At 42.3% G+C, this 23,041-nt stretch overlaps 1 long non-coding RNA gene across 1 annotated transcript in view; it reads right to left on the bottom strand.

Moving 5' to 3' along the window:
- Positions 1-23,041, bottom strand: part of LOC149869035 (uncharacterized) — a 79,900-nt gene that overhangs the window by 44,145 nt on the left and 12,714 nt on the right. The window contains exon 2 of the long non-coding RNA XR_016441062.1: positions 15,131-15,304. This is a non-coding gene — a long non-coding RNA (uncharacterized LOC149869035). The remainder of the gene's footprint in view (positions 1-15,130; positions 15,305-23,041) is intronic.

The raw sequence follows: 23,041 nt of genomic DNA on the forward strand, positions 1-23,041 counted from the left end.
CTTCTAGAAGGCTTAATTATTCCCTGTTGAAGCATCATTCCTATTTCCTCCTTCTCTGCCTGATAATGGTGTTGTAGTATCCTCCTCCACCTTTCCCACACAATAGCCCCTTCTGGTGTTTTAATTCCATGCACTGCATCCCTTGTTCTCCCGGGGATTTCACTGAATACATCAGCGAATTTCTCTAGAACCTGGTTCAACTGTTTTAGTTGCCTCTCCGTTAAACTGGATCCTGTGGCTAGTGCCTCTTAAGTTGAACCTGTTTGTCCTCATGTCCCCCAACTCCCTTCCAAACTCCTCTTTCTCTGGGATAGGGGTGGCCAACAATCCCTCTGGCTCCTCCCACAACTTCAACAGGTTAGCATGAAATATCTGCCTATCCCTTTGATGTCCTGGCCATAATACCTCGTAATCTACTGGGCCAACCCAGCGTATGATCTGGAAGGGCCCCTGCCAGCAAGTCGGAAATTTACTAGTTGAACTGGGTAACAGGAGCAATACCCTGTGCCCCACCTGAAACTCTCTTTCTTCGGCCCCTTGGTCATACTGCTGCTTCTGGTTCATTTGAGCCCTCCTCAGGTGACCACCAGCCACCTGGTTCACCTTCATAAGTCATTCCCTGAGGTTTGTCATGTACTGAGAAGGGGCTGTTCCTTCATACCCCTCTTTTTTCCACTCTTCATGAACTACATCTAATAAGCTGCATGGGGTATGTCTGTACACCAGCTCAAATGATGCATACCCTAGCAATGCCTGCGGCGCCTCTCTAACTGCAAACAGCAATGGCAGGATCAACAAATCCCACCGTCTCGAGTCCACCTGGGAACACCTCCTCAACATGGCCTTTAATGTCCTGTTAAAACCCTCCACCAGACCATTAGTCTGGGGGTGGTAAATCGCTGTATGCAGGTGCCTTATGTGCGATACCTGGCACAATCCCTTCATCACATGGGACATAAAATTTGTTCCCTGGTCAGTAATGATCTCCTTCGGCAGTCCCACCCTCAAAATCCAATTCAACAATTCCTCTGCCACTTTTGAACTCATGACCACCCTTAGGGGTATTGCCTCAGGATACCTGGTCGCATAATCAATCAGCACTAATATAAACTGATGCCCTCCCGCACTTTTGGGGAATGTGCCAATCACATCCAGGGCTACACATGTGAAAGGTTCAGAAATTACAGGCATAACTTGCAAGGGCACTCTAGGGGAGTGGTCTCCAAAGTGGGGTGCGCAAGACAATCCATTGGGGTGTGGGAAGAAAATATTAGAACTTCTATTTCTATTTCTATAAATATACATATATTGGGGGGGTGCTCAAAAATGTTTTTACTGATAGGGATGCATGATCAAAAAAGTTTGGAGACCACTGCTCTAGGGGGTTTCTTTACGCCTGTCATGCCCCGATGACTGGTGCACCCTTGACCTGCGAGCCTGGGTCGGCACGACCGGCTTGGCACGAGGGGGGATTTATGACCGGACAGGTGGTGTTAATGGCGAGCAGGAGTCAGATGATTTAAAGCGTAATAGTTACACAGAAAGTTTATTTTATTTACGCTACTGATGTGATGCAGCGTAGGCAGAGGAGTTGATTTATTTAGTTACAGCATGCAGATATCATGTTACCCAGCATTTACAGGGTGGGTAAGAGAGTTACTCGTTACAGATCCCGAGTGATTCACATAAGCCGTTGCAGTCTGCAGATTACGAAGAGCTCTTGATAAGAAAGATAACGAGGGAGATAATAGAGCCAGCAAGGACGGAGTTACATCAAGATAAAGATCAGAGGCGGGGAGATAAAATTTGTGAATGGCCTTTCCACAAATTGTTCTGCTTGAGTGTATACGCAGTTCTCCCCTTTGGGTGGAAGTTCTTTCAAAGTTATACTTAGCCAGGTGGCCAATTACTGCACGCCAGGCATGAATAATTAACGAGTTGGCACTTGTGCTCTCTTTGTTTGCTCAAGCTTCAGAAAAAAGGGGGGTTATTTTTGCTTGGGTGGTACTGGTCCTGTTTGGTCACAGGAGGGTGAGCATAGTACATTATTTAATTTTACAACTTCACTAAAGTGAGTTAATTTGGAGTTTCATTTTTATCTCGTTACTGGGTAACCATGGGTACCGATATCTTTCGTGCTGAGTTGTCAAGGTCAGTTTCTCTCTTTCGTATGGGAGCTCAAGTGATTTGAAATGAGGCACAGACAGGGGTGTGTGCGTGCAGCACTGTTAATACAGAGGGATAGACTACAATTGCAGAGTTTGTTGTGTTAGCCTCTGACCGTTTGCTTCTGACCTTTTGCCATCGGCATCTGAAATCAAAGACTTTGATCTTTGACAACGCTGACCCTCTGGCATTCAGAGCATCGATTATAAAACTGTTCTACATCCTGGTAACACCACGGCCAAAAGAAACTATGTGTCACCCGGGCTATAGTTTTCTCTTTACACAGATGCCCCCCACAGTGGGTGGGCATGGGCCAGTCACAATAAATCACGGCGATAAGCCCATGGTACCATAATCTGAGCTAACACTTCACCATCTCGCGGCCCCCTTTTAAGCCGATACAACACACCTTTTCTCACTTCACACCATGACAGTTGGTTGCACAATTCTGGATATATCACTTGTCGGTCCCTTTTGGCAATCTCCGACTCCCAGACAGCTCAGAATGCTGGTTCCTCCCATTGGCTTCCCAGAATTGTGCCCCACCAGCAAATGTACTCATGTCCTACAGGTCAGCATTCTCCCTGTCTGACCCTTCTTCATTTTCCTGGCCTATCAGCCCCTCAATAGGACCCACTTGCTCCTGATCCTTTGCCAACAATTGATATATCTCTGGCCAGTCCTGACCCACAATCATAGGGTGTAATAGATCATCAACTGTCCCCACTGGCCAGTCCCATGTGACCCCTCTTATTGTGAGCTGTACTTTCATCCTTGGTACGCAGCCTTGCCCATGCAAACATACCATCCATATGGGTGTCAACCTCACCTTTTCACTCAAAGGTACTAACCCTTTTCGGACCAAGGTTTGATCACATCTGGTATCTATTATTCCCCAAACCACATGCCCTGCCACTTCCACCAACACTGATAGCCTAGCCTGTCATTGCCTCTCTGCTACTGTCCCCAGACTACAATCCATCATCTCCACTGTGCAACTGTGGACTCATTCTTCCCTTCACACTGCATATATATTACTGGACTATATAGGCACGGGCTATTTGGACAATCCCTAGCCATGTGCCCTTTCTTTCCACATCTGAAGTAGGTGACTCCTGTCACTACTGGCTAGTGGAGTCCCTTACTATCGCGCTCTCCCTGGCATTCTCCCGTCTTCCCACTTATACTATTATTGGGCCTGTCCAATTTTTCATGAGCACACTCAAAATCCTCTGCCAACCACAGAGCCTCTCTAGAGGTCTTGAGATGATGGCACTTGACCCACCTCTGCATACCTTCCTCTAAATCAGTAAGGATTCTAATAGGATCATATCATTCACTTCCTCCAAGGAAGTGACTGCTGTCTTTAGCCACCTATTTAATAAGTCTGTTAATATTTGTAACAGGCCCCACCCAGCCTGTCTCTCACCCATTGACTCCTCAATCTACATTTTCACTGACTTCCTGTCTTGTATGCATACAAGCCCAGCTCCTAGCTTTTTTAACTTTGATTCCATGCAGGAAGAGCACACATCAACTGCTGAAACTTCCTTAGCCTGATGAAGGGTTTTTGAACCTGAAAGCTTGCTTAAAAATTGTTCTCCAACTAGTTAAGTTGGTCTAATAAAAGATATCAGATTCACCCAAAGAACCTTGTCTGCCTATGTCCTTAAACCAACATGGCTACAACTTATACCCTCCTAATTACTTTGGCACTTTTAGAAAATTTTAGTCCAATGTGCTAAAAATATATATAAAAAATTAAAAGACTTCCTTAATTACCTTGAATGGCATCCTTTTATCAAAAACAATGGACTGTGTACTGTGACATATTACATAAGGCTATTCATAGATTGTTACAGGGGCTGGAAGGGACCTTGTAGATCATCAGGTCCAGTCTCCCTGCACTAGACAGGAAAAGACAACTGGGGTCAAATGACCCCAGCGAGGTGACTGTCCAGTCACCATTGGAGGGAGTTTAGTCCACAGTCTGGACACCCTGACTGTGAAGGAATTTTTTCTGGGAATTGAGCCTGAAATGGCCTTCCAGGAGTTTGTATCCATTGCTCCTGGTCTTCCCCAGGGGTGCCCTGGTGGACAGCTATTCACTGAGTTCTTGATGTACTCCCCTGATGTAACAGTAAGCCGCTACTAAGTCCCCTCTTAGCCTTCTTTTCTTTAGGCTGAAGAGGCCCAAGTCCCTCAGCCTCTCCTTGTATGGCTTGTCTTGGAAATCCCTGATCGTGAGGGTGCCTCTTCTCTGGACCCTCTCAAGTTTTCCCATGTCCTTTTTGAAGCATGGCACCCAGAACTGGATGTAGTACTCCAGCTTCAGTCTCACCAGTATGGAGTACAGTGGGAATATCACTTCCTTAGTTTTGCATGAGATGCAACATTAATGCATGCCAGCATATTGTTTGCCCTGCTGGTCACAGCATTGCACTGCCAGCTCCTGTTCATGAGATGGTTGATAACTACCTCTAGGTCCCTTTTGGCCATGGTACAAGTTAAATTGTCACCACCAAGCTTGTAGGTATGTTGGGAATTGTTTGCCCCCACATGGAGCACATTACACTTCTGAGAGTTGAACTTCTTCTGGTATCCAGTCCACCCAACTCTCCAGCCTATCCAGGTGTACCTGCATCTGCAATCTATCTTCTGGCATGGCCATACTCCCCCATAACTTGGTGTTGTCTGCAAACTTGGCCAGTGAGCTTTTCATCCTCACATCCAAATCATTGATAAAGATGTTGAAAAGCACTGATCCAAGCACAGACCCCTGAGGGACACCACTGGTCACTTCTCACGAGGACAACACAGATCCATTCATGAGAACTCTCTGGGTCCTACCATGCATCTAGTTTTCCACCCACTGAATTGTTGAGCAGTTAACCCACAATCTTTCAATTTTTCCACAGGATATCGTGGGATACTAGATCAAAAGCCTTTTGGAAGTCTAGGTATATAAGATTAACCTTCTCTCCTGTATCCAGGTAATAAGAGAACTGTTCATAGAAGGAGATGAGATTGGTAAGACAAGACGTACAAAGCCATGCTGGCTGTCATTCAGAATCTTATCCTCAATGAGCATTATCACACATAAATTCTTTAATGATTTTTTCCCTAGGATGGTAGTTAAGCTGATTGGCCTATAGTTACCCAGGTTTTTCCTTTTTACCTTCTTGAAGATGGGCACAATGTTGGCCCTCTTCCAATCCTCAGGGATCTCCTCTGTGTGCCACAATTTCTGAAAGAGTTTTGCCAGAGGTTCTGCAATGACCTCAGACAGCTCCATAAGCACTCTTGGGTGAAGTCCGTCCGGTCCTGCTGATTTATAAATGCCTAGCTTTTATAGTTGGTTTTGCACCAGCTCAGTATCCACAGTGGGAAAGCTATCATTCCCACCTGGCCCCACTGTGATCCTTATCTCACTTGTCTTTCCATTGGTCCATTGAAATACAGAAGCAAAGTGGGCATTCAGGAATTCATTTTTTCCTGAGTGTCCATTACCAGCTGGCCCAAAGTGTTAATCAGGGGCCCCACACTTCCATTTGTTTTCCTTCTGCTCCCTACATACCTAACAAAGGACTTCTTATTGCTCTTGACTCCCTTGGTTAACTTAAACTCAGTCACTGCCTTAGCTTTCCAGTATAGTCCTCCTTAAAGACTGTCACTAGCTTCTACTGTGTGTATGCCTCTTTTTTCTTTGCAAGAGGCCCACAATGTCCCTACTGAGCCAAAAGGACTTGCCAGACCTTCTGCTACCTTTCCTCTTCATGGGAACAGTTTTCTTTTGTGCTTCGAGGATCATGTCCTTGAGGAACAACCACTTTCATGCACCCATTCATCTTCCATCCTTGGCCCCACATCACTTCCCCTACTAATGCCCTGAGCCTGTTGAAGTCAGCATTTCTGAAGTCCAGGACTTCAATCCTGCTAGTTAATTTGTCAACCTTGCAGTGGATGGTGAACCTAATGAGCTCATGGTAACTGTCACCCAGGCTACCCTCAATGTTCAAGCCACACACTAGATCATCTCCTTTGGCCAGGACCATGTCTAGGAGAGTGGTACCTCTGGTTGGTCCTTGCACTTCCTCCATCAAAAAGAGCTCCTCGATTACAGTTAAGAAACTACATGACCGATCTCACCTAGCCGAGTGTTCCTCCCAATCTGTGTCTGGGTAATTGAAGTCGTTCATGACAACCAAGTCCCTTGCACGCGTGGCCTCTGTAAATTCTTGAAAGAACTCCAGATCAAGCTTTTTCCCTTGGTTCAATAGCCTGTAGCAAATGCCCACAGTTAGGTCTCTCACCTCCCCCCCCTCCCCCCCCACCAAAGCTTGACCCAGAGGATTTCAAGCTGCTTATCTCTGGACCCAATATAAGCTTCCAGAGAGGTATACTGCTCCCTCACATAGAGAGCAACCCCTCTGCCTTTTCTACCTTCTTGGTCCCTTCTGTGCAGAGTGCAGCCCTCTACAGCTAGGCTCCAATCATGCAAGGATCTCTGTGATCCCTACCAGGTCATATTGCCCATTAGAGAGCAGGAGAACTAGCTCCTCCTGCATGTTCCCCATGCTCCTGGCATTGATGTACAGGCAGCTGAGGCCCCCAACTGACACCCTTGATTTCCTGAGATGCTGCCGGAGAACTGTTCCATTAGCATTTTCAAAAACAGTCATCTTAGTGTCCTCTATGTGGGATCTGTTCTGTGTGCCAATCCCCACGCATACTCCACTTGAAGTTTCCCTGTCCCCCAGCAAAGTCAGTTTAAAGCCCTGTCTAATACATTAGTCATTTAATAGATCAGATGACTGCATAACAACTCAAAATACAGTTCTACTGTATAGTATGTGCATGTGTGTGGGGGGGCAGGGGGATTAAGGTGGATGGGGTAGGAGAGAAAGAGAAAGATGGGGCCAGACTGCCAGCTCCATCACATGCAGCTCTTGCAGACTGCATGCAAGCCTCATGTAATGCAGCCAGGCACACCCTGTGCCCAGTCTCCCCACTCCTGCTGCCCCACCCTGGGTCCCTGCCAGTCCTAGGGTACTTGCATGGGCTCCTCACCCACCCATCACCACCACTACCCTGTTGTTTCCCTGCTTGCCTGCCACTTCACCCACCACCATTGCTTCCCATGGCCCCGCCATTCATTGCTCCCCACTTCCTGCACCACTCCCCATGCCACTGCCACTTCCTGCACCACTCTCTGCAGCCTGTACTGCTCCCTGCACCACTGCCACTTCCCACAGCCCCTGCCACTCCCCACAACTGTTGCCAATCCCCACAGCCACTGCCAATCTTTGTGGCTCCTGCCACTTCCCACACTGCTCCCCACAGCCCCCACCACTCCCTGTGGCCTCTACTGCTTCCCACACTGCTCCCTATGGCCCCCCCAGTCCCCTTGCAGCCCCCCCCACTGCTACTGCTTCCCTCTGATCCCTCTCCCCCCATCCACTGCTTCCCGCTCTGGCTCCAGCATGGCCTGAGAAACACAATGGGGCTCTCAGCTGCTGGGTGGTACATAGCAGTTTCCCCCCCTCCCTCCATCTGATCTTATCTTACTTTCCACTTGGACAGAGGTGGGATGGGAAACAGCTCCAGGGTCATGAGGTCACAAGCCACAGAAGCTTCCTGTTGAAGGCTGGAAGTGGGAAGAGGAGTGGGAGCCTGGGAGTGGGGTGGAGCTGAGCAGGCCTTACTGCTCAGCCACTGGTTCCTGCCACTGGCACTTCCTGGGTTCTGCTGCCACTGGCTGCCTGTCATCTTTGATTTTATTAATTTTCTAAAAATTAATTAATTTTCTCAAACTTTTAGGGGCCCCACAGGCTGGATAGAATGTCCTGGCAGGCCAGATCCAGCCTGAGAGCTGTATTTTGCCCACCCCTGAATTAAAGTGATATGAAGAACCTTTCATAGGACATCTACACTGGAGTGAATTTTACCCTTATAAAATATTGCTTACTTGATTTTCAAGGATCAAAAAATGAATGAGATTTTATATAATAATATCTGCCACCCACTAAGGATTAAAGATTCATATTAACTTCACTCAAGCATCTGGCAGACACTTCCATCAAGCAACAGGTAATATTGCTAACATTCTTGCACACATTCAAATTAAAGCACAATACAAAAGAGCTGCAAATATATTCTACATTGAACAAGTAGTGTCCTTATGTCCAGAACACCATTTTTGCAGTCCATTATTGAGTGATAAATTGCTTGAACATGTGGCACATTAAAATGTATTTCTCCATTAACACATTAATTGCATTTTAAATGTACCATATTCACTGAATTAAAAAAAATGAAGTTTTCTTCCCCATTTAACATAGGGGGAAAAGTCTATCATCTTATAATCAAGTATGAGGCAGCAAAGGGCAGTCAGCTACTATGGCTCTGGCACCAACCCCCTGTTAGGACTGGAGCTGCAGCTGCTGCCTGCCCCACCACCACCCCTCCCCTGCAGTCTCAGGCCCTCACTGCCCCCTGTCTTCCCCACACACACACACTCATCTCCCTCCTTTCTTTGCTCTGGTGCTGGTAGGCACCATGTCTGTTGCAGCCTGGAGCACAGAGCATAGCCCAAACCTGTAGCAGAAGTTCTGGCTCTTCGCCACTCTTTCAGGGCCACGCTGCAGCCATGCTTTGTGCCCCAGGCTGCACCAGGGATGGAGGCTGCTGGTGCTGAAGCAAAAATGGGAAATGGAGGGGCAGCAGGGAGAGGTAGAAAGGGAGGGCAGGGACCTCAGGCTGGGGAAACAGAAGCAGTGTGGTGGGAGGGACACAAGGGGTGAGCAGGGGCAGGTATACAGTGGGTAAGTAATGGGGACAGGTAGCAAGCGTTTTCCATTAATAAAATCTAATTACTGGGGAGTCTTCTTAAATTAAGGGTTGTCTTATATTCAGGTAAATATAGTGGGTCTGCCAGGGGCCTGGGTGTTGGAACAGACCCCAACCAAAGTTTAACTAGTACATATCATTCACTAGCCAAATTGAAAACTACTCAAAACTGCAAACTTCTAGAAACCATACAGGTTACAGAATAATGTACAAAGACTAATACACTATTCAGAAGGAGTGAGAAATAAACCACCCGACTTTGGTGTGCCAATGGAAAAAAACCTACAGACCATATACTTTGAAATAAAAATTAGTTTTTTAAACCGGTGTTTAGGTTCTTTAATTACATTACTGTAGTGGCCCTGGTGGTGACAATCTTCATTTCTCAATAGTGTCAAGAGAAGTTGTTGCTATTCAGTATGCCTGACAATCATGCTGCATTTTTTGTATTTAAGAGTTTAATTCTAGGATCCAGTTTTGGAATATTTGCATTTAGTTTTCACATAGTAATTAGCGATTATATAGAATACATGTGCTAATTATTTACTGTACATGTATTTGTGAAGTCAGCAACAGGAAAACTATTATGTTGCACAGCTGATTCTTTTAGTTTCTGATGTATGAGAAAAGAAACACAGAATTATCCTTTAAAACTTAAAATAATTTCTGGCACCTTAAAATAAAGATAAGAATAAATCTTGCAGGGAACAATTAAAAACTTGAACCTAATACTCTTCTAGAATGCCAAGTGATTTCTTCTCTGCTGGAGACATCTGTAAATCCTCCTATTCTTTTTGAGCTCATAAGGGTAGTTGAAAGGAACCACACTGATTATAATTATATACTAAATTAGCTGATAATAACACTGTGCCAAATAAATTACATTGCATGGTCTCTATGTTAGACAATCAATTACAGTTCAAATGAATCCATGCAAAAATCCATAATTTTGAGTAAGGATCACATCTTTTGAAATTTGAAGTACTATTACAGCACAGCCTTCAAAGGTCAGCTACAACAATGGAGAACAATTTCCAGTTAGCAAATTGTTCCTTTATTGATACACTGTACCCAATAAGCTGATTACAGATGTATGGTAGGGATCATCAACATTAATTTCTACTGACATTTGTATTTCAGGATACTTCCTTTCATAGTAACAATGAATAAATGTGCAGAACATCTCAAAAGCAATGCTGTCTGTGTCATCCATACCAAACATACTAGATTTAATAGAGCAAAAAAGGCTGTAGTTCCTGAAAGACCTACAGTTCCCTAATACATCCCCATGATAAAGAAGTAAAAATTACTTTTGGACAGTCGTGGTATGTTTAATTGAAACTATAAGACCACTTGTCTCATATGTGTGTGCATATATATGTACATCCTCTATAATGGGTGTCAAACTCCTTTGCCCCACCCCACCCCAACCCTCCAAGCCCAGATGTGAATTGCAGGGCTCCTCATAGGTTGAATCCAAACCCACCTGCACTGGTAGAGCAAGAAGTATTAACCACCATAGATTCCTAAATCACAGAGGGTGCATCTACATGTGCTATTACTATAAATCAATAAACTATGCGCATATTGTGCCAGAGTTTATTGCTCCCGGGTGCTTCATTTGCACATGCACCTCAGACTGTAGCACACTGAGCCAAGTCAGAGCAACTCCTGCTTCAACCCAGCTGCCTGCCAGCTAGCCCCACACTGAACCACCTTCACAACCCAGCCAGCCCCATCAGCATCTACTCACGCATTGCTACACAATAAAGAATGCTGGCAAAGGATAGTATTTGTATTTACAAGTACTAACCTGCAGCAGTGTTAAATAGTTTCCTGCAACCTAATAGAGCCACATGTATAGATGTTGAGACCTTCCTATGGATCTAATTAGGCAGCTCTGCAGTAAACTTCTCATGTAGATACACCTGGGAATTAGCACACTCATTGCTTGCCTCTCTTCCATGAACCTACATTCGCAGCAGGGCATCATATACCGGGATTCAGTAGAAAGCCTCAGCCTCTCCAAGAAGCCTCACTGTATACGGTCTGTCTAACTTGGTGTGAGGGACAAATATACTCTTAGGGTTGGGGGGGTGTCTACACATGCAAATACTACTGGATGGGTTTACTCTGCAGTAATTTACTGTGGAGTAAGCCCACCCTGGGCAGGTGTCTACACATTCAGGCATTTGGGAGCAGATTTGCTCCTGACCTGCTCTGCCCTGCTGCAGCAGCCAGGGGGATCACCAGGCTCACCCCGGTTGCTAGCCCAGGGGCTGGCATGGAGCACGGGGCCAGGAGACAGCTGTCCCCTGGTGAAGGCTGGGAGGTTGCTCCCTGCCCTCAGGAGCTGCCTGCTGCCAGGGCAGGCTTCAATGACAGAGCCTAGGCTGGGACAATGTCCCCCTGCCCTGGCAGCAGGGAGCTCCCAACCCCCACTTTCCAATCAGGGCATAGCGGGCTTGGAAAGAGCTGCATGGGAAGGGCAGGTCTCACCCCCCTACCCCAATCCACCAGTGGGACAGCTAGCAGTGAGCCCCCCGCTGATAGCTACCCCACTGGTGCAATCACAAAGCTGGAGCTCCCTGCTGCCAGGGCAAGGGGGCATTGTCTCAGCCCAGGATCCACCACTGGAGCCTGCCCAAGCAGCAGGCAGCTCCCAGAGCCAGAGAGCAGTTTCCTGCCCCCCTGCTGCCCAGCAGCAAATTTGCTCACGGTCAGCCATCTACATGTGCCTTACTGTGCAGTTAACTCCACAGTTAATTTGCTATCTACATTAAATGTAGAGTAGAGCAAATTACTGAACAGTAAGCATCTGCACATGTAGATGGTGACACTTACTGCACAGTAATTTGCTCTACTGCATCATAAAACATCTTGTGTAGACGTGCCCAGAGAGAAGCAAGACAAGCTCTCTCACTCCAGTGCAGCAATGGAGAAAACTTCCAGAATATATGTGCCTGACTTTATCCCTTACAGAATCATGGGTAATTGACATAGTTAAGTCATGTACTATATAAAGTTGAGATTTCAAACAAAGATACAGACTTTAACTTGATGGAATTATATTATATATGTTTGTTTCTTCCTTAAAAAATAATCAATATTTGGCATTATAAGTCCTCAGAGGTAAAAAGAGAATACACATCATTAGGATTTAAGACAAGGAAAATTACAGCAACTACAGTATCTTGGGAACTGCTGAACTTAATCACTGGCTGTCATTATTTCTCATAGGCACGGATTTTGTATTTTTATATACGGGAATGGGTAGGAATTTCCTGCAGGGCATGAAGCCTCAAATTGTTGTGCATTACCCTCTGAGGGATCTGTCAGGAGTTGACATTTCCTATGTGATAAGAGTCCTATGAATGTAGGACGTATCTGTGCCCAAAAGCCTCTTCCTGTAGTCTTCAGCTTCTGTTTCTATGTGTAATTTCAAAATCCTAGGTATCTGTAGCTGTCTACCAAGAAAAAGTCATGTCCCCCAACATCTACTAATTACATTGGCTAAATGATGGAATTTTCACATATATTCATTGTTCCTTGTTAAACTCAAATACTGAAGTTTGCCCTGTGATATACACAAAAGCTGAACCACAATCTTTCACAATCTATACCTGTATATTCTTACAAATCATTCACGAACATAAAATGTGTGTCAGTCATAACATTACAAAAATCCTTCTTTGGCAAATCAAAATGTTATTTGCATGTCTGCATAAATCTGAGAGTTTTAGATACCAATAAATATACCATTGGTTTGTTGGGAAAATTGTAATTTTTATTATCTTTTACTTCAGTGTATGTGGTGCATCCTTTTAAATTGCCACCCAGATCCAATTGCACAAAGAACACTTTTGGATAGCTGTTAGGTATATCTCTATTATACATGTGAACAAATCCAATCAGAGTTATGGGGTATAACTGTGTACATGGAAAGAAAGATAGACTTTTGTCACTCTAGCTTCTCAAGAGGAAAAAGGTGATCATTCATATACAGTAACAATTTAGATACTTAATCTTTTTTTCTGTTCACTTGAGTAAGTGCACTTTCTGTAGCAAATACTGCATTATAGGTGTTTGTACTAGGACAGCAGAATGTGTCCAAAGTCCCTGATGGTGCTCAGATAAACCTCTTGTCATAAGAGTTTACTCTAAACTTGCCCATAATCTGCTGCTTTTTACTTTCAGTCAGTCTTCATTCAGAATTCTGTTTCTAGTTCTCACTTTGACACTTATAGACGATCCCAGGGTAGAACCACTGCTCTTGCTTTTAATGAAAAAAGTTTTGGGTTTTTTTTTCCCCCCCGTTCTCATTATTTTTTTCCTTCTCCCTCTCACATCAGATATAAATGTGAATTCTGTCATTTCCTTCAAGAGTCCACTGCACAGGTATTAGTCATACATGCCTGTGGAAATCAACCCACACAACTACTTTCTTGTCAGAATACAACTGAACTTCACACACATCACTGCTCTTTTTTCACCCTTCCCAGCTTCCCTCTATCACCTAGGTAGGCACTTGCTCATTTTCCAGTGTTCTACTGCAATATTTTTGGCAATGTTAATCTTAATTAGTAGCTTTGAGTTGGAGGGGGGCAACATTTGGCATTGCTCATCATCATTCAAGTGTGGTACTAGTATCACCGACTAAAATCAAGCATAATGGAACCCATTTTCAAAGCAAGCACAGTAAGAACAAAACCTGAAGAAGGACAGGAGTGCATCTACAGATCAGTGCACAGAGGACAAAATCACCAGTTTTACTGTTAGCCGATTAATATTTACAATTAAGATTCTTAAAAAAATATGTAAATCACAGCTTGCGGGTGACTTGTAGGTGATGGCAGAATAATAGGGCACTGTACATTTGCCTGTGCTACAGAGAACTACTTTTTCTAGTTCTTATACTGTCCTTATCCTTGTACTCTTCAAGATTCAGATGCAGAAGAGGCCACCAGGGACAATGGGTTGATGAAGAGGTAAATTCAAGAGATGCAGGGAAGTATGGATTTCAAGAAACTGTCATATTAGCCAGAGCAATCTTCTCATGGTCACATGTACTAGTACGGAAAGAGATCTTGTAAATGGCCAGGAGAATGGGAATGGTTGGGATGCTGTAGAAAACAAAAGATTTCTTGTTTGTGGCAAGATGGTGTCATAAGTAGCAATTCTGTGCTACTTAATAATCAAAATCAGCGTACCATCTTCAGTTAATTATCACTTTATGAACAACTGCAGGGTGGAAGCATGACAAAAGATGCTCTCTCTTAGGGAATTCTCTGGTCATATTTTACCAGACTTCAAGAAAGCCACACTGGTGACAAACTCTCTCAGGGATAGTATGGTGCTGCCAGAAAAAGAGAGAGAAAGACTTGCTTGCTGAAGGGACACAAGACTAATTGAAGGTATTCTATGCCTATTTGGGTAGGTACTACACCAAGTGACTGAATCTGCATGCTTAATGTGAGACTGTCGTATTTGGAAGATTTGGGGCACATGAAACACTTATAAGATAACATCACCTTGCCCTCTAATTAAGCAAAGCTCTTAATTTCACACCCAAATTGTCTCTACACTAGGGAAATTAATAATTGATAGCAACCACCTATGCTGAGAACTCAGGTATTTTGCCAAAACCTCATCTAATCTTACTCAAAGCAAATTTAGATAAGTCCTGTGTGCACCAAAGTTTTTTCCATTTATAGCAGTCATGTTGAATGAAGGGCCCAAGTGTAGAGGACTCTTAACCATTAATGTTAGGGTCCTTGCACTTTGTTCACCCCAGAGGTTTCTGCACACAGAGGCAGAGAAATGTTCTAAGAAACACCTGTACCGTTTAAGAAGCATTTTGTTAGGAAGGCATAAACATGTTCTTGTTGAAATGAAATATAACCCAGGGTTAGCAAACAGAATAACTGTCTGGAATATAATTATATTTTTTTTGAAGATTAGATATAAATACATCACTCAGTATTGGAAAGCAATTAATAACATTTGCAATTAGTTAATATATTCAAACAATCACTCCAGACCCTGCACTAGAGGTTCATAATCACACTGGTTACTAAAGCAAGTGTCTGTCTGGTTCTATTATAGGAAACCTTACCTTTTCACTGAGCCAAGTAATGGTCTGCAAACATTTTCTTTTAACAGCTCCAAGGCAAATTTCTCAGAAATTCCTTCACTTGGCCTCATCAGGAGATTCATGGTGACAGCTTGAGTGTTTGATTGTCACAATCTGTAACTGGCCCTCAGTCACAGCCATTTCTATCCATTAGTCCTGTGAATGAAACACAGTTGACACCACAAGTCATTGCAAGCCTGCACCCAGGCACCAGCCTTCTTGACCCATTTTCTCTGAATCAGGTTATAAAATAGCACAAAATAAATATTTACCATGTCTCTTGAGCAGAAAATCTCAGCAAATTCTTAGGACAGGTATACTGCAGAACTAAAAAGAATATCTGTAACAGTATGCACAGCACAGAAACACTGTTGAATGAATTTCATGCTTCCAGTAGAAACGATCTGTATTTTAGCACCATGGAAATCCTATTAAAAGTTCTAGTGGGAAGATGTGCTAATAAGTATGGTTTAGAAATAGTACAAATATTAAGCACTCTTCAGGTGTGACAAACCATTGTTGATATATTCATTCATTTAACATCCATTGGATAACAAAGATTAAGACGGCTTCATTTGTTCAAATAATATATGGTTGTTTCATTCATTGGCATTAAAAGCATTGGTTTTGCCCAAAAGAGTGACAAATATAATACCAACCAACATAAATACATTATACAGATGATACAGTAAATAAATTATTATTGAGATGCCATGGTAATGTGCCTCAGATAATAGATTAGAACATATGTTCCATTACCATGGTGAATCAAAGAGTTTACGTGCGCAAATATCCACATTTTTATAACCACTAGAAAGTCAAGATGCAAAAATAATAAAATAAGACAGAATAACATGTTCTGACATTTACATAAATTTATTATAGACCACAGTGAAACAAAACTAAAATATCTGTAGCTCAGTTTCACAGTGTGAGATATACATGAAAATATAACCCTCCAACTGTATGTGTGAGTGAAGAAAAGGAATCTGATGCCTTGATTTAACCATAAAATATGGTCACTTGCACTTTGGTGTGACTGGATGTGATGATGGACCTTGCCTCTCTGTATCCTTTTATAATATCCCACAGAGCTGTAAGTACCCTGACTTGCCCGCCTGCCATGTCTTAGATGTTATTATAATATGTTCTGCTTTATGATGTCACTTGTCGGGAGGGTTGTTATATACATATTTGTTGTTTTATTTTGCTCTTTGGGTGTCTCTACTGGGAATCTCGGTATTATAGAGGAAAACTTCATTCAATTATTCCCACACACTCGCCGATATCACAATCAGATGCAAATTAGCACCAGTCTTTATCTTTATTCTGTATAACACTATACAAACTTTCATTATCTTTAAACAGGAGTGGTCATTTTTTCTTTTTTTTTTAATAACAATTATATCAACTTCGTAACTCTTTCTACATACTGTTCTTATTTAACCTTGATCGGTTAAGTTTGGTTGGACTGAACTTGGTTTAACTCTGGTTTGTCCTTTTTTTTCTTCTTTTTAGAGCAGGCTTTTCTCTTCAAGCCTTGTTATTTCTCTCTCTTTACTTTTGCTATCCTGAGTGTGTACCTTTCATCTGGTGGATGCCTAAAGCCTTGAATCCTTGTGGTCAGTTGTTTTCACTAAGCTTGTGGGAGTAAGTCAATTCACTCTTCTCTTTTTTTTGTTTTTTTGTTTATTTTTCAGCACAGCTGCGAGTCACCTCTCCAGTGCCCCTTCAGGGATCCTCCCCTCCTTCTCAGAGCTCCACTCTGTCCAGTGACGAGAAAAATCCTGAGGTAAGTGTCTTATCTCCTGGAGATCTTTTTTCTCCCTCATTTTCTCCTTCAGAAGCTCTTTTTTTTTTTTTCTCCCTTTCTGAGACTCCCTTCTCTTTTTTTCTTTTCCCAGAGCTTCTGTCCTAATATGGTAATAGCTCCAGAAGCGGCGTTCTCCGGCTCTTTTTGTTGCATTGCTGTTTACTCTTTCACACTGGACATAGCAGAAACAGCATCTTCTATATCTCTGTAGTATCAATCTTAATACTTCACATAGAAGTTTCTAGCCCAGGGGTAGGCAAACTACAGCCTGAGACCTGGATCTGGCCCACTAATGATTCCATCCGACCTGAGGCTGGTCTCTCAACCTTACCAGGGCTGCGGCTTGGGCGGCCAGCCCTGCTGCCCCTTGGCGCACAGTGGGACTGGTGCAGTGCAGCTGCCAGACTCCACTTCCCAGCAGTCCCAGTGGCAGTGGTTACTGCTGGCTGTTCCTGCCACCAGACTTGTCTACACTGCCCAGGTACCCCATCCTGTCTGCCCTGCACCCATCACTGGGGACACCCCATAGAGTGGGCAGGCAGGGTCTCCCGGGCGACTGGCTGGGGACCATTGCAGTAGGGCACACTCCACTGGGTGGATGGGATGGAGCTGCAGGATAGTGGGAAGCTGTGCCAGCATGTGGCCAGGGCCCAGGGCCAGGATCCAGAACAGTGTCACAATCCTTTGCCCACATATCTCTGAGACAGGCAGCAGTTTCATGGAGACAGACATGCTAGGACCAGGTCATGGCTTTGCTGTGCGCCACAACCTCATGATGTCACTGCCCCACGATCCCAGCCCTAGCCCTGGCCCTACCCACCCATCCCATTCCCAGATGTCTCTCCCTGCCAGCCTGTGGCCCCATCCCATCCACCCAGCCAAGCATGTCCTGCCTACATGGGTCTTAAGCCAGTCTTCATGGAGACCCTAGGATCACCAGGCGGTGACAGCACAGGACCAGGACCTGGGGCAGAGCCACTTAAGGCATTTTGGTGAGCTGTTGTGGTACAGGTCAGTGTGCTAGCCAGGCCTGCAATAGCTCACCAAAAATCCCTAAATGACCCACATGCCCAAATAATTTTCTGTCCCTATAGAAGAACTTCTCCCTATTTATGTGAGAACTGCTGTTTTTCATTTGCTATATATCAAAACGTATCTTTCTAGATACAGTATTTTTATATTATTATAATAATATTTTTATTCTTTTTTTTTAATTATGAAGAAAGGTCACATAAAATATACACTTTATCATGGAAAAAAACTAACAAGACTACAGATATGGACCAAGCTGTATCTGAATAATTGGAACAAGAATGTGATTGTATACATTACCCATTTCTATTTTAGCATGAAGTTTTTAATCTTATTGTAACTTCATGGTTCTCTTATCAGATTACAACATAAAAAATCCCTTTTAAATGTAAATAAATTATAATCCCCTTTGTAAAACCCTGAACAACAGATTTTACAAAAATTAAGTAGTATTTTTATATTGAAGCATTAAATGGGGAACTTTACACTCCTAGTTTGCATCAGCAGATTTTAGGAAGGTTGTTCCTGGCATTGATAATGATTATATTTAAAATACTTAGAAGTAAATCACTTAAAATGATTTTAAGTAATTAAACATTCTTACAAATAGATGCAATGATTAGAATGTCTTACTGAACAGGAGTTTTACTTTAAAATGTATAGTAGGTAGAATGGTGATTGACCATTTAACTTTGATTGTAATCCCGTGGGACAAATTCAGCTTTTGGATGTGTATACGTCACTTCTACTCACTTCAGTAGAAGTCATATATTCACATCCAAAGGCAGAACTCTCTTATGTGTTTGCAACAATAGCCTCAAGTTTTACCTCAGGCCTTTCAGAAAATCATTTTACATCAATGTGATCACCCTTTAAAAGAACCTAATGCCTACAAGCTATGCCTCATAAATATGTCTGCATTCAAAAGTTACCTATGGAAGTTTGGAACATGCAACCAAGAATTAGAGTAATGCACATGATATTCTTTTTCAAAGAAAAAACTCTTAGCTTATTAGGCTTTAATAGAAAATTCATTGGAACCTTTAAATAAAATTAAACTTGAGCAATAGAAAAAAAAATCACTGCAGATTTTTCCCTCCCCTTTCTACAACCAGTGTATCAAATAAAGCCATAATTTAAAATCTTGGTAAGGCTCTTGAAGAACCAAGTTTAATGTCTTCTAAATTAATACTCTGTTATAGTGGCAAACCAGCTGGCATCTCCACAAACCTACACTGCCTGGTGATTTGGAGTGACACTCATTTACACCACTGGACCTGGTGGAACTTTTTCTTATAATTGCCAATTTTTATTTATTTTTACTACAGGTGCTTAGATCAGTCTCATTTAATATTTTATACTTAGGAACATCAGGAATGTCATATCTGGTCTTCAGTAGTTTAGCTGAAGAACTGAGATTCAGGAAAAGTTTTAAAAAAAAAGCGAAACTCTCACAATTTAACCACAGGGGGTAGGGAATATAAAACTTTAATGTAGTCATCTCTCTCAAGTTTTAATTAGATGTTGAAGCTAAATGTTACCAAAAATGCTTAAACACTCTGATTAAGCTGTCCCTTTTAATTATTCAACTGGTGTAATTTCATATTTTGTGATATCATAGTTCAGTTATTGTCCTGTCCCCATAAATTTTTCCAGGGTAGACACTGTTCATCTTTCAGTAAAGCTTTCCCAAAAAAAATCATTTATAGCCCCTCCCCCACTTATGAGCTTAGCCCATCAGCTAGGAATGTATCCTACATAACTGTGATCCAATTTCACAATATTAGAGAACAGGCTTATTTCCAAATACTTTAATATGTTGATTGGTTATAGCAAACATACACCAGATAAAAAGGCAGGTTCCATATCCAACCTGTGTTTGGATCTGTAGACAGAGAGGTATCCTATGATATTTAAACAATACATTTCTTAAGGAAAATGGGACTATTGAATATACAAGTAGTCACCCTGATATATGTGTGTCTGTTCTTGGGGGTAAGAAATTTGGAGTTTGTCTCCTTTCACAAGAGTTTGACTCCTTTCTTCTTTGAATATGATATCCCTGTAAATGAATGCTGATCTAATAGTCTGATGATGTCTATATGAGGAATTAGCTGCTAATGGACTGAACATGATCACATTGTGTAAGAAAAACTGTTTGATCCATTTTTGTGTCTGAGGAGTAGTTATGCTTAATCTTTATTCCATCTGATGTTTTTTTTCATGTGCATAGCCATGGACCTTTACAAATCAATGTTTTATCATTTACTTTCCATGAAGGACAGAATATCAAAATAGTTTTGATCATATGAGGTCTAGCATCTAGCAGACTCTTATATACATATGCTGAGTTATAAGGCAGAAGGGAGATTCTTCAAAATTACAGTTTTAACTCTTAAAACACCAATTTAATACATACAAATCAATAAATCTGAAGCATAAATGGAGAAATGGGATTGCTTTCATTAGGTTACTAGCTGACATTAAATCTGAAATAAGGCACAGGGATAATTTTTCCCCATATGCCTATGGCAAGCCAAGTAAAACCCATTATTTCTAATTGTTTTTTCCCCTCTACCACACTTTTTATGATAAAGAACACTAGAGAATAGATGGGCATGAAAGGTGAAAATAACATGCCAGGCTAATCTTTTTGCTGTCTGTACATCCAGAGGCAAAATAAGTAGCAGTAATTCAATCCTTTAACAGTCATCATGAGCTAGTTACTGTTTGTCTCTCCTATATCCCTGCTGATATGGAAAAATAAAATGTAACATGTGAAATAACTGAATGCTCTACAAACATGCTATGTTGCTGTTTACCTAGGGGGCGTCATGAGACCCTCAGCTCTAAAATGACAGTAAAAACTAAAAGAAAAAGCTTTGAATTTAAAAAACAGTGGGTCATAGTCAGTGGAGGTATAAATTGTGGCATTAGTGAAAAAGCCCTGTCACATTGCTTTGTTGCTGTCAAAAGCTGATCTCCCACAGAAGTATATGGGATCTGTGCCCATTTACAACAGCTCAATTTAGCCTCAGGAGTGTTGTTGATGGTGATGTAACGTGTCAGTGGGGAGGGATCCCTAGCCCCATGTGCACATGCATATTTTCTCTTTGGCTTGTGTGGGCCAGATTCAAAATGGTTTCATCGACATCATTGACTTTGGCATTAAAACACTAGAAACTTAGTTACTTGGCCCTAAGAGGGGATTAAATTTTGCGCCCCCCTCCAAAACTTATCTGATGAATAGATATGTGGCATCAGATACAGCCAATGGGGAGACTTAGGCAATCTAACTCGACCAGGTTTAGGTGCCCTGTTCAGAGAATGTCTACAATCCTATTCCCTGGGATCAAATAGGCAATTTCTGATCCATTTCTGCAGGCTTCAATACGATGGATCCTATCCCAGGCAGTGAAGAGGAAGGTAGTATACCACTTCCCTACAAGCTCTGTTCTTCAGAATTCCCTTGCAGGGGATCTGCGAATGGGAAGCAGTAAGGTTAGGATGGAAGGATATGGCATAATCTTCCTTGCCAACCTCACAGTGATTGTCTGCCTAGTTGAGATGACAATATTACTACATAAAACATTTCAAGATGCCAAACTTATCCTCTCAGTTAACTGCACATGAGAAACCACTGCAGCCACAACTTCAGGAAGATGGGAAAGAGTCATTGCATGAGCAGTCCTAGCTCCAGGAATGCATCAATATATCTTTGTATAGGTGAAGTTTCCTCATGCATAGAGGCTAAACCCATGGCTAGTCTAAGCAATACAAAGTCACTTCAATCCAAGCAACAGAATGATAGCCATAAAACTCCTGAGAGTGAAACCTCACAGTGCTCAACACTGGTCTACACAGGTAACTGCCATCAAGGGAAGATTCCAGCTCTAAGTTATATTTGTATGCTAACATTATCATCAAGATCATGTCCATCGCTAGCCAGATCTATGTATATATTCTCATGGAAATAAAGATGCTTTTTCCAAGTGCTAAAAGATGATTTAAGAAAAAGAAAGCCTTATCTTAAAAAATCACCTTAGGATCCAGATATTTTTATTTAAAAGTTCCCTTCCTAACAGTAATATTCAAGCTACATGCTTAATAACCCTTACAAGCCAGGCAGTTTAACAAGCTTGAAGGGCTTTTAGGCTTTGTTAGTGACATGCATAGGCAGAAAAAGGAGGCTCTCCCTTCAGCAAAGCCATTAAGAACCTATTTTGCCTATACAAATCTTATGCAGTGTTTTCCTTTCTCCCTCTCCTCTTGTGAACAACTGCAGGAAACAAATGGTTGGGATTCATCATGCAATCAATATTTAGGACATTAAAACCTCAGCATCTCAGTGTAGATGCTGAACATTTAATCATTGTCGCTAGCCCAGTGAGCTTTTTGGGTATACAGTGGAAACTTCAATAAATAATTTATGGATTTCTTCAGAAGCTTATCCCTTTCACCTCTGTAATGCCTGCCAGCTAGTGTTTTTATTATTCCCTCCCTTTTATCAGACAGGACTATAGTCATATGTACAATGATTAGTATTTTTTTGAGAATTCTTCTGAGCTTTCATTGCTTGACTGGAACCCTTACGTAGTGGCATTTTTAGTTTACTTTGCCTCATTGGCCATTTTGTAATGAGCCCCAAAGTGTTTCGTTTTTTCTTTTTTTTTTTACTCTTGCCAGATAATTAGCTGAAAAGTGCATACCTGATTAAGAACACTTCTGAAACATCCCTTTAATTTCTGTTGTTTAAGAGTGTCAATCTCATCATACTCATTTTTATAGGTATTGGGAGGATTGTGGCCAGACTTACTCAATTCCTTTGAGAATTGTTTTTCTTGCCTGAATTAAATAGACTAATATGGGTGCTACACAAAAAGTGCATAAGTCTGGAGGTCCTCATATAGTTTCCCTCTATATTTTCACAATAATTATCCTCCCACGCTCTGCTTGTGACCAGATGGGAACAGAAGAAGAAAGGAGCCTCCCCTCCTCCACCCCAGTAAACTCAGGAATCTTTTGTCTCACAAAAAGCAAAGATCCCT

This window comes from Crocodylus siamensis, chromosome 3, assembly GCF_052110815.1.
Source record: "Crocodylus siamensis isolate JL-2025a chromosome 3, ASM5211081v1, whole genome shotgun sequence".
NCBI classification, from domain to species: Eukaryota; Metazoa; Chordata; order Crocodylia; family Crocodylidae; genus Crocodylus; species Crocodylus siamensis.